General features: G+C 38.2%; 1 protein-coding gene across 2 annotated transcripts in view; it reads right to left on the bottom strand.

Moving 5' to 3' along the window:
• The window catches only part of Zdhhc20 (zinc finger DHHC-type containing 20), a 90940-nt gene that overhangs the window by 77882 nt on the left and 499 nt on the right, over positions 1 to 12559 (bottom strand). The window lies entirely within an intron of this gene.

The raw sequence follows: 12559 nt of genomic DNA, 5'->3' as shown, positions 1-12559 counted from the left end.
CGCTCCTGGTCTATTCAGGATCCCCGGGGGCCCCGGGTCCTCTCACTCACTCGCAGGGCCTGTGCTCCTCCTGGTCTATTCAGGATCCTGCGGGCCCTGGGTCGTCTCATTCACTTACCAGGCCTGCGCTCTGGGTCTATTCAGGATCCCCAGGGCCCTGGGTCATCTAACTCTAACACCGGGCCTGTGCTCTGGGTCTACAGAAGCAACTCTTTAAGCCCAAACAGAGTCGCTTAACAAGCCTACACTCTGATGGAAGGACAAATGTAGTCTGAATAAGGCTTGTAGAGTAAAGCAATATTTTATCAACACCAAGGACATATATATGCCTTTTTATTATTCCTGCTATCACACTCAGAACCTACATTATAAGCACTCAATCAATGTTTATTAAATGACCAAATTAACCTACAGTTGTTTTAAAGACCATTACAGTATCTGTATTTGAAACTAATTGTATTATTTGCTATGTGGAGATATTCCAATTCTTCCTTTCTACAAGGCATGGAACCAGCAGCTATACTACATAATGAATTTGCTCATTCAACAAATCTTTATTGAAAACATACTATGTTGGGCCCTATTTCAAGTTCTGGGTAGAAACACAAATAACTATGTCAAATAGTAATAAATGCTATGAGGAAAAACAAAACAAGCTAAAAGTAAAGAGACAGTAAAGGAGGAAGTACACATTTTACACAAGGAAGGCAGGAATGCCTCTCATAGGTGTACTGCAGCATGAGCAAAGCAAGAGATCCAGTTATGAGACCTCTGGGAAAGCACTCCATACAGAACAAGCAGCAGAAGGATGTTTTGGAGGGAAAATGCACAGCTGCACAACCTGAGAGATGAAAAGCTAGAGGGCCTGCTTTACTTGAGGAGAGTGAACAGAGAGAGGTAAGTCAGAAGCAACAGTGGGCCAGAGCATTTATAGCCTTACAGGATACATAAACAAATGGATTTCATTATGAGCAAAAAGGAAAGCTACCAGAGGGTGCTAAGCAAAGGAATAATAATCCTTACTCTGTGTTTAAAAAATTCAGTCTCAAACAAGTGGGGTGGTGCATGCCTAAAATCCCAACATTCTCGGAGGCTGAGGCAAAAAGATCCTAAGTTTGAGCCCAGCTTGGACAACTAAACAAAAGTCTATCTAAAAATAAAAAATAAAGGAGGTTTGGGATATAGTTGGTACGAGGACTGGGGAGTTCAATTCCCAGTTCCACAAAAATTAAACTGGCTGGAAGATAGCTCAGTGGCATAAGTTCCTGCCTGGCAAGTGCAAGGTCCTGAGTTTGATCCCCAGTACAATAAACAAAAAAAGTTAATTATTTTAAGAAATCTTTATTTTCAAGATTCATGGATCTGTACCTTGAAGTATATTCTAAAACTATAATTTTTATGTTATCAGCTTTACATATAGGTTATCATCTATTTCAGCAATATCTAAATCTGTGTTGTTTATATGCTATATGATTACTGTTATGTTTTAATCTTAATATTACACATGATGACATTTTGACCCACTTTCAACACACTCTCACACATGCTCCTGAGGCAACTAGCAGATTACAGCAAAACAGGCACAATGTTTTTGCAAGACAATCTTTTAGATACTTTTTCTTTAGTACTTGTTTGTGACACATAACATGTTCATCATGGGCATCTGTTATAGTACATGATGAATCTCAATTCTTTTTATGCCAGTTCCCCCCTCCCTTCCCTATCTATAAATACTACAGCCAATTAAGAAAGATCATAAAAACTGGGTGAGCATGTACTTCCTCACTCACTAAAGAATTTAAGAGACCAAACAGCTTTAAGACCAATACCACCAACTCCTGCCAAAAAGATAAGGCAAGAATAAGTGTACTAGCAGCTATTAAATCTTCTCCCATCCCTCTATAACATTTGAAAGCCTGCTCAACCAAAAATTACATCATTTTGTAAACTAGGTTCTACACTATCCCACTTCACAGAACAAAAACAAATTCAGAGAGGTTAAATAATTTATTAAAATCATTCAATAAGGATTATATTATAGCAAGTAGGCCAGTGTGGTGGTAGTAGAGTGCTATTAGCTGTGTCAGAAGTATGTGCGAGGGAGTGTGTGCTGCCTGAGGGAGCCCTAAACACTGTCACGTAGAAATTTAGGATGAACACGTGATGTTAGTGTATTCCTGACGTAAGCACAGAAGCAACACAGATTTAAGCACTGCTTTAATATGTAGAACATGTTCTTGAATAGGTGGGTACCTATACTTAAATGTTCAAATAACATATCAAAAGTAAAGGCAACAATAGTCACTATAAAATAGGTTTAAGAGAGAGATAAGAGGGAGAACAGAAAGGAGTTTATGTCAGAAAAGTAATGAGAAGAGTATATAGTGCCTTCAAAGCCATGGTATGGCTTTATATGTCCCATTGATCAAGGCAGAAAGCCAACCAAGGTTTAAGGAGTGACAAATCAGGTATTAACTCCAGAAAATATTCTGCTAATTTTTAAAGAATAGATGGAAATGAAGCAAGGAATGGGATAAGACAAATAATAAGTCTACTACAACAGAGGGCCTTTAAACCACAATCTTCTATTTTGTCTTACAATTGTGTAAGCCGGCAATTTGAGTCTATTTTTATAACACGTGCGTCATTAGAAGCCCACCTGGGGCAAGAATCAAAGGTGGTCTCATTCACACATCCATTTCTTCCAATCTGTTATACAAAGCAGAGATTTGGGGCTTGAAGGAGTATAACTACAATGATGTAGTAAGAAGCAACTGGATATTGTATACTTAGCAACAAGATTTGCTAATTAGATAGGGAAAGACTTTCCACTCGAGGAACCAGAAGGACACAATAGTCAGTTCAGAAGAGAAAAACAAAATTAAGAATGTTATTTTGGGGGCTGGGAGATAGCTTGGCAGTCTAAGTGCCTGCCCGGAAATGCAAGGACCCAGGTTCAATCCCCAGTACTGCATGTCATGCAGAGCCTGGAACCTGGGACACCCTATGCCAGCCACCAAAATGGGTGTGGTGGTGCAGACCTATAATCCCAGGGCTGGGGAGGCTGACACAGGAGGATTACTACAAGTCCAAGCCGTGTAGCAAGACCCTGTACCAAATAAATGCATAAATAAAAGATTAAACAAACAAAAAAAGAATGTTATTTTGAAAATACTGAGTTGGGCCAGGGATTTAACTCAGATGTACAAACAACTGCCTGGCAAGGGCAAGGTCGGGGATTTACTTCCCAGTAGAAAAGAAAAAAAGGAAATATTGAGTCTAAGGCACTTATTAGCAATCCAAGATGCTGTAGTCCAACTACTATTATACCTCTCAGCCATAAAGTAGAAGTGGCTAGGGTAGAAACAAAGCTTTTATACGCAGGACAAAGGCATATATTCTTCCAAATAGTTTCACCCAGTTTTCTAGCTGTTTATCATTTCCTTCCGCATCTCTTGTTTTTCACAAAAACAGAGAAGGGGCTGGTATGGGTGTAAATCAGTGGTAGAGTACTTGTCTTGCATACAGGAGTCTATGGATGGTTTTATCTCTGACAATGGGGGGGAAGAAGCAGTGCAAGTCCTGAAAAAGGCCCAATACATACGGAAAAAATGACAGGAGACATTCATATTTATAGAGGCATCTCAGGTCAAATTGCTATGAGTTTAGAAACAAAAAATACCAAAAACTATAAACTCACTATTAATGGTAATAAAAACTTCTTAATTTAAAAACAGAAATTGGAAGAGCAAAATACAAGTAGATAATTAAAAAATAGGGAGATAAATCTGCTATGGGAGAGGTAACCAAGAGATGGAGGGATGGAGGAGACAAGGGGAAGTAAGAAGACATGTTACGTACATGTACCAACTCACCATGCTGAATGTAATCATTATGTACTACAAACACGTACTAATAAAAATGAAAAAGGTGAGGGTAAGGTAATTATAAAATGAAAAAATAAAAATTCAAAAAACAAAACAAGGATTGCAAGATGGTACACACTCTGGGAGACTAAGGCAGGAGGATGCAAAGTTTGAACCTAGCCCAGTCAACTTAGCAACTAAGTAAAACTCTCTCAAAAATGTAAAAGGGAGGTCAGACATGGTAGTGCATGCCTGTATTCATAGCACTCAGGAGGCTGAAGCAGGAGGATTGCTGTGAGTTCAGACCCAGCCTGAACTACATACCAAACTCTGTCTCAAGAAAGAAAAATAAAAAAATATGGATCAGTGCATATGAAAACTGCACTGTAAAAAATTATACAAATTAAAAACTAAAAAGGATATGGTCCAATAAAGGTTTGTATGGCATTGTATATTTATTTTATTTATTTTTAAATTTTATTTATTTATGTGTGTGTGTGTGTGTCCAGCTCAACCCACCAGGGGGCGGGGCTGGCTGGCATGTGGTGCTGGGGGATTGAAGCGCGGTCCCTGTGCTTTGCTAAGCTTGCTCTAAGTAGGTGCTTTAGACCACAGAGCCATCTCACCAGCCCCAGCATTGTATATTTAAAAAGGCAAGTTATCTGGAAAACTACTACATTTTATCGTCCGTCTAAGAACAGAGAAGATAAAAATTTGTAAGATAGTTTAACAATTCTAATTCACATTTTAAAATGTTTTTTATAATTATGCCACCTAGTAGGGACAAGATGGGCGAGTCATATCACTATAATTTCAAAGAACTGTCTTATATTTCAAAGAATGGAAAACAAATAAGCCATATGATACAGTTTTTAACACCACAGACTATAAAACATACACTTTGTAACTGTAATTAGTATTATTTTTCTGGATGTTTATGTGTTCTAGTATTTATGATTTAAGTAAGGTTTTGCATGTGAATAGTTCTATTCAATTTAATATATATTAATTGTAAGTCTACTAGCAGTGGGCTTTCTTATGGATACAAAGACCAATAGAACTCAATCATATTATAAATCTTGTACATTAAGATTATTTAAGTGCTTAAAAATGTCAGCAAGTATGTTTCTACACCACAACACAGATGAACCTCAAAAATACTATGCTACATAAAGGACTTGCATGATGGTGCACACCTGCAATCCTAAAACTCAGAAGGCTGAGGCAGGAGGTATTTGGGAGTTTGAGGCCAGGCTGGGCTACATAGGAAATTCAGGTCTGCCTGAACTACAAAGCAAGACTGTATATTGAAAACAAAAACCTATCTACATATCCCCAAAAAGATTCTATATAAAAGATACCCTATACAAATATTGTATTATCCTATTTGTATGAGATATACAGGAAAGGCATATGGAGACAGAACATGGCCTAGTGGATGCGTTGGGCTGGGGGAGGTAAAGAGTTGGATAAGCATGTGGGCTCCTAACGGAGCAACAGAAATGTTTTGAAAATGAATTGTGAAGACTGCATACATTGGTAAATTTATTACAATTATTAAGTGTACGTTTTTTCTCTTACTACTGAGGATTGAATCCAAGGTCTTTTTATGTTTGAGGCAGGGTCTCTCTAAATTGCCTAGGCAGGTCCTGAACCTGCAATCCTCCTGCTTCAGTCTTCCTCCATGCTTTATACTATTTATTTATTTATTTATTTAGGGACAGGGTCTACAGGGTCTCACTACTAGATTGGACTCATAGCGATTCTCCTGTATACAGCCTCCCAAGTGCTGGGAATACAGGCAAGCACCATCATGACCAGTCTTAATTTTTTTTTTTAGGGAAGAGTTTACAGGGCATTCAGGATCTCACTACTAGATTGGACTTGTAGTGATCCGCTTGTTTACAGCCTTCCAAGAGATGGGATTACAGGTGCGCACCACCACACTCAGTCTCAAGGACTTTCTCAGTGTGGGGTGGGGGTGTGGGGAGTAGCGGCCTGGGCCTGCCCCCATGGTATCGAACTCTGGCCCCTGTGCCTGCTTGCAGGCACTTTAATCTGCTTAGCTATTTGGCCTGCCCTTATTTTACTTATTTTTGTAATTAGTACAGGGTCTACAGGGTCTCACTACACAGATCAGACTTGTAGTGATCCTCCTGTTTTCAGCCTCTCAGAGCTGGTGCCACCACATCCAGTCTCAATCCCAGGCTCAGTACACCACCAGGGGCAGGGCTGGCACAGCTCTCAGGGGATGGAATCCCAGTCCTTATGTCTGCCTAAGCAGGTGCTTTAATTTGCTGAGCTATCTGGCCAGTCCCAATATTACAATATACATTTCAAATTGTATATGTAAGTCATGCCATTAAAGTTCTTTTGTAAAAAGAAGAGGCTGGGCAAATGGCACAGTGCCTGCCTCATGTGTGCAAGATCCTAGGGATCAGTCCTCACCACTGCAAAAACAGAAACAAAACCAACAGCTGAAGGGGCACAAGTTTGTAATCCCAGCACTCTGAGGCTGGTGTGGTGGTGCTCACTAATTCAAGCCCAGCCTGGGCCACTGAGTACATTAGTCCTTGTCTCAAAATGAAAAAATAAATAATTTTTTTAAAAGGGATGGGGATGTAGCTCAGCGTGAAAACTCTTCCTCCAATCCCCAGTACCAGCCAACCAACCAACAAAAGGCAAAAGTCACAGACCTATAAAAGCTGAAATGATTCATCACTGGCTCAGCTGAACTACAATAAATATTAAAGGAAGGTCTTAAGGTAGAAGGTAACAAGCTGAAGAGGAAATAATCTATAAAAAAGAAGGAAAGGCATTAGAACTGGTGGCTACAGAAATAAATAAGAAGGTAGGCAGATCACTGTGAGCTCCAGATTCACACCTTTTTTGTGTATAAGTGTGTGTGGGGACGTGTGCTAGGAACTGAACTCAGGACCTTGCACTTGCCAGACAGGTGCTGTGCTTTTAAGGTACATACCCAGACCAAGATTTACTTCTATTATTTAAATCTTTTCAAGAGATAGCTGTTTAAACAAAATTAACAGTGATAAAGCATGAGGTTTATAACAAAATGCATAACAGTATGAAGACTGGAAAGAGAGAAATGGAAATACTTCTACATAAGGTACTCTACGTGAGAAGATGTATCACTTGAAGGTATACCAGCATAAGTTAAAGATGTATGCTTTAAACCCTGAAGCAATCACTATAAAAACAAAACAAATTACAGGTAATAAACCAACAAAACAAATAGGACACAATCACTTAAAAATTTAAATTTAAAGAATCATTTAAAATTGACTGGGATACAGACCAGAGGCACATGGTCTGCCTGGTGGGCAAGTGCAAGGTCATGAATTTCATTCCTAGTATCAAAAAAAAAAAAAAAAAGAAAAAAGAAAAAAATTAATCCAAAAGAAGACAAAAAAAGAGAAGGGTATAAACAACAGGACAAATTAGAAAATGGCAAATAGGTTTGACCTTAACCTATTAACAATCGTATCTAAGCCAGGACCTTAACCTATTAACAATCCTATCTAAACCAGGTGCACGCCTATAATCCTAGCACTGGAGTGGTTGAGGTAGGCTAGACCATTGTGAGTTTCAGACCAGCCTGGGCTACAAAGTAAGCTCAAGGCCAGCCGGAATGGCATAGTGAGAATCTGTTGCAAAACAAAAAAACAAAAAATAAAGAACCATCATATTAAACATAAATGACCCAAATGTTCAATTAAAAGCTAGAGATTTTTAGACTAGATTAAGAAAAAAAAAAAAAAAAAAAAAAACTAAAACAGCAAAACCCAGATATATGCTGCACAGCAGAGACACTTTAAAGACAAATAGGTTAAAAATAAAAGGCCAGAAAAAGATATACCACCTTAACACTAATTAAAAGAATGGATGATCTGCCAAAATAAGTTTCAAAGCAAATGATATTTGCCAGGCATAATAAAAGTCATTTCATAATGATAAAGGGGTCAATTCACCAAGAGAATGAAATCATCCTAAATATTTTATGCATGATGCAGAGACTAACACCTATAAGTAGAAATAAATACGCAATGACAGCTATATCTCTCTCAGTAATTTAACAAAAAAGCACGCATGTAGAAGACTTGAGCACACAACCAACTTGCCTCAAGTGACAGTTACGGGCCATAATGACATAATCACTCTACCTAGCAACTTACAGCAAAATACACTGCTAATTACAGAATACTTTTTCTTGGGGCCGGGGAGATGGCTCAGTAGCATAAGCGCTTACCTGGCAAGTGTGAGAAGGCTTTGTGTTCAATTCTCAGTAATGCAAGAACAAAGAAAAAACAAACAAAAAACACCAATAACCCACATCACTGGCCACAAAACAAGCCTGAATATATTTTAAAGAATTTTTGTCTCTGTTCTCTTAGCTGAGTGGTGTTGTGTACACTCGCAAGTCTCAGTTATAGGGAAGGCTGAGGCTGAAGAATAGCCTAGAGGAATTGAAGAGGAATCGTGGACAAAGCAGTGAGAATCCATGCCAAAAGAAAAAACAGTTCTTTGTCACCTGACTATATAGAATCAAATTTGAAATCTGTAACAGCAAGCTACAGGTAAAATCTTCAAATAACTGGAAATTAAATAGCATACTTTTAAAATTCATATGGAATTACATATAAAATCATAAGAGAAATTAGCAAATAATCTGAATTAAGAGAAAATAAAAATAACAGATCAAAATTGATAAGACAGGAATAAAGCAGTATTTATGGAGTAAATCTGTAGGAGTAAATATCTACAATAGGGTTTAAATCACTGGTGATTTCCACATTAAGAAATTTTAAAATGGACAACTTAAGTCCAAAATAAAATAAAAGAAACACTGGGCTGGGGAGTTGGCTCAGCGGAATAAGCGCTTACCTAGCAAGCTCAAGGATTTAAGTTTAATCCCCGGTTCTGCAAAATAAATAAATAAACAAATAAATAAATAAATAAAAATAAAAAATAAAAGAAACACTTAACAAGAAATCAATAAATTAAAAAAGAAAAACAACAAAGCGAAATCAGTAATGCTGGTGCCTGTGAGATCAATGCACAGTTCAAACCAGGTATGGTGGCCCACACCTGTAATACCAAAACTCAGGAGGCTGAAGCAGGAGGGTTCATGGTGAGTTCAGAGCCAGCCCCAGCTACATAAGTTGAGTTCAACACCAGCCTGGACTCCATAGCAGAGACTGTGTCTCAAAAAACCAAAGGGGAAAAAAAGAAAACCTTGGGAGAGTCCACTATGACAACAGTATGCACAATGATGGTGTTTTTCTTATTTCCATCTAAATCTGAAGTTATGTAATGAAGGATACATTTCCACTCTACATATTTCTATCTAAAAAAAAACAGAAAAGATATAATCATCCTTGGACAAGCCATATAGTTCTTTTGAGCAATGAGTTTCCTTAGAAATAAAGAAAAGGGATTGGGTTAGATTAGTGGTAACAAACCTACGGCAGGCTTGCCACAGCAGGCTGTTAGTGCTGAAAGCTCCAAAAGGTTCACCATCACTGAGTTAGGTCATCTTTAAAAATTCTCTAAATTAGATCTTAGAAATGTTAAAGAGATGTATATTTACTATTAACAGCTTAAAATGACCTGAGCCACAAGTTATTTTGGCAAAACCCTGGAAACATACCTCAAAAATAACTACACTGTACAAAGAGGAAAAGTTGTTCAATCCACCCATAGTAATTAGTATTTTCAAATAACAGCTTAGGGGGAAGAAAAACCAAAGGACAATTTTAGTCTAATTCAAAACCAAGGACCAGTTAATTTTTAGTTCTCTGCTTATGCCCTAAGGTGGCATTCCTATCTGTCCCCAAAAGGTGGTAGAAGTGGTGGTCCATGTGTGTAATAACAAAATTAAAGTTCAATGGAATGAAGGACTCTTGATGACAGTTAGCTCAAATGACTTAGACACTACTGTGGGCTTCAGATACCTATCATTTTTCTGCTGCTGTCTTGTAGGAGAACACTACATTTTAAAAACAGACATAGAGGGCCCGTGAGATAGCTTGGTGGACAAAGCACCTGCTTAGGCAAGCACAGGGACTGGAGTTCGATATCCAACACCACATGCCCCACTGGTCCCACCCTGGGCACACCAAAATGGCCCGAGACCCAGCACGCCTACAATCCCAGTGCTGGGGAGGCTGAAAACAGGTGGATCACTACAAGTCTGAGTTGCACAGTGAGACCCTGTAAAAACACATAAAAATGAAACACAAAACACCAGACACAGAAATCTGTCTACAATGTTACTAGATTTTATAAAGTTGCATCCAGATTGGCTAACTAAGCAGACTAGTTATTCACTGACCAGCAGTTAACCTTAAAAATACGGGCCATGGAGCCAAATCACTTGAGTTAGGCTAGATACTGGCCTTACCACTATAGGCAAACTACAGTACTTACTTATATAGGGGTTACTGTGAGGATTAAATTTATATGTATATGTGTATATATATATATATATATATGTATATATGAGTGTGTGTAATAACAAAATTAAGAAGTTCAATGGAATATATATATATATATAAAGATATACACAGGATTCTCTTTTCACTTTTTTAAATAAGCAACACCAGAAACTAAGATAACCTGTAAAATTATTAAAATAGCACTTTCAGCAAAATTCATTTTTTTCTTAATTTAAAATTCTCTTACAGGGGCTAGTGAGATGGCTCAGTGGTCTAAAGCACCTACTTAGAACAAGCTTAGCAAACCACAGGGACCGCGGTTGGATCCCCCAGCACCACATGCCAGCAAGTCCCGCCCCCTGGTGGGCTGAGCTGCCCACCCACATAAATAAATAAAATTAAAAAAAAATTTATAAAAAAAATTCTCTTACAAAGCTATATATCTATATATGTCAGCAAGATGGTCAGTGCTTATGAAAATATGAACTATACATTACTTTAAAAGACTATAGAGAGAATCTGGGAGGCCTACAATGTTACTAAATTTTATAAAGTTGGGCATAAAGGTATATTCACTCATTAGAACATTTGGCTAAAATCAGATAATGTGGAAATAATACAGCCTTTATGAATATTTTAAAACTGCCAAGCACTCGACTTTAATTGTTGCAGAATGTTTTAACCTAATAAAATCCTAGGGTATGATTTCAAAAAGATGGACCTAAAGCCTGAGTAAGCTCCAAGAACTGCACTTTACCTCCCCACTCCAGCATGGCTCAAAGGACTACACAGTTCTACTGACTCATGGCTCACTAAAAGTTACATGGAAAAGTGGAAAGATGCGACCCAAACAAGTTTCACCTCCTATATCAGTCTATATGAAACAGTGATGGGATTCAAGGGAGGGAATGAAATACTCTGTGTATTCCATTCACACACAACACTTTTAACTCATGCTCATTATTTAAAGGGCTAGAAGAAATCAAGTTAAGACTTTTTACAGCACTGTTTGAAATCACTGTGCTGATACTCTTTACAAAAGGACATCTATCTCCAGGTTAAACTGTACAATCTGTATATAAATACAGATTTTTAGTGTTCCTTCAGAACCTTTACTTTGAAAACACTATAGGCACTTCCCGGTTAAGCCCAAGGGCCTGAGTTCAATCCCAGGTTCTGCCAAAAAAAAAAAAAAAAAAAAGAACATTTAATTTTGAAGAAAACTATTCTGAACTTGCAAGTGGGCCCAGAATAAATTAATCATGGACATTTTCAAAAAAAAAAAAATAAAGCTAATTTATTAAGTATAATTAGTCTTTGGGTGCAATGACTCATTCCTGTAATCCCACCACTCTGGAAGATGAGGCAAGAGCCCACCCTGGGCAATTTATTGATTTAACAAGACCTTAAAATAAAATTTTAAAAATGAGTGGTGGTAAGGAATGTAGCTCAGTGTAAAGGCCCATTACAGGGCAAAAAACAGGGGGGAAGAAGGTAGCAAATTTGTATTTTAATTTAAAGACCTTCCCCCGTAAGCCTTCTGAGGCAAAAGTACTGTCTTCTTTGTACATAACTCCAGCTTTAACCAAGTACTTGAGAGCTCAATTAAATTTCATGAAATGCACATTTATATGATGTTTCCTTTTTCAAAAAGTATTACTGTAATCAACCTTTCAGGTAACTGCAGACTCAGTCTGAGTACTAAGCTTAGATCATTCTGGGATGCCAAGGGACTGCTAACCACTTGCGTCTACGTTCTCATAAAAAATACAAACAGCAGACATACATAATATAAGCCTTGGGGGGCTTGTGTAAGCCTCTGAACAATTTATGTAAGATAGAGCAATTTTGGAGCAACTATTCAGTATCACAAACACAGTAATAGCCTCCCCATAACCAATTTTCTTTCATCATAAAAACAATCTATCCAAACCAGTATGTGAAAACCTTGAAGTGTACCGCAACGCTAGTCCTTTATTCCAGGGAAATCAGAAGGAACCAGGTCGTTAAAAATGACCGGAAATGGAAGGCACAGACATAAAACGACTCCAAAACTAAAGGATAAGAGGCAAACACCCCCACCACAAACAGCCCGGAAAAGAGCACTCCGGTCGCCCCTCTCCTTCTGTCTTCAAACAACACTTGTAAAACCCACACGCTTCAGCCTAGGAACGGATGCAGCAGCTAGGGTCCGAGGCGCCCGCCCGGGGTCGCGCAGACCACACCTCCCTCCCTCCC

Source organism: Octodon degus, unplaced genomic scaffold, assembly GCF_000260255.1.
Source record: "Octodon degus isolate 3935 unplaced genomic scaffold, OctDeg1.0 scaffold00111, whole genome shotgun sequence".
Classification (NCBI taxonomy): Eukaryota; Metazoa; Chordata; class Mammalia; order Rodentia; family Octodontidae; genus Octodon; species Octodon degus.
Note: the sequence above shows the minus strand (reverse complement) of the source record. Positions and strands in the feature narration are given on the sequence as shown.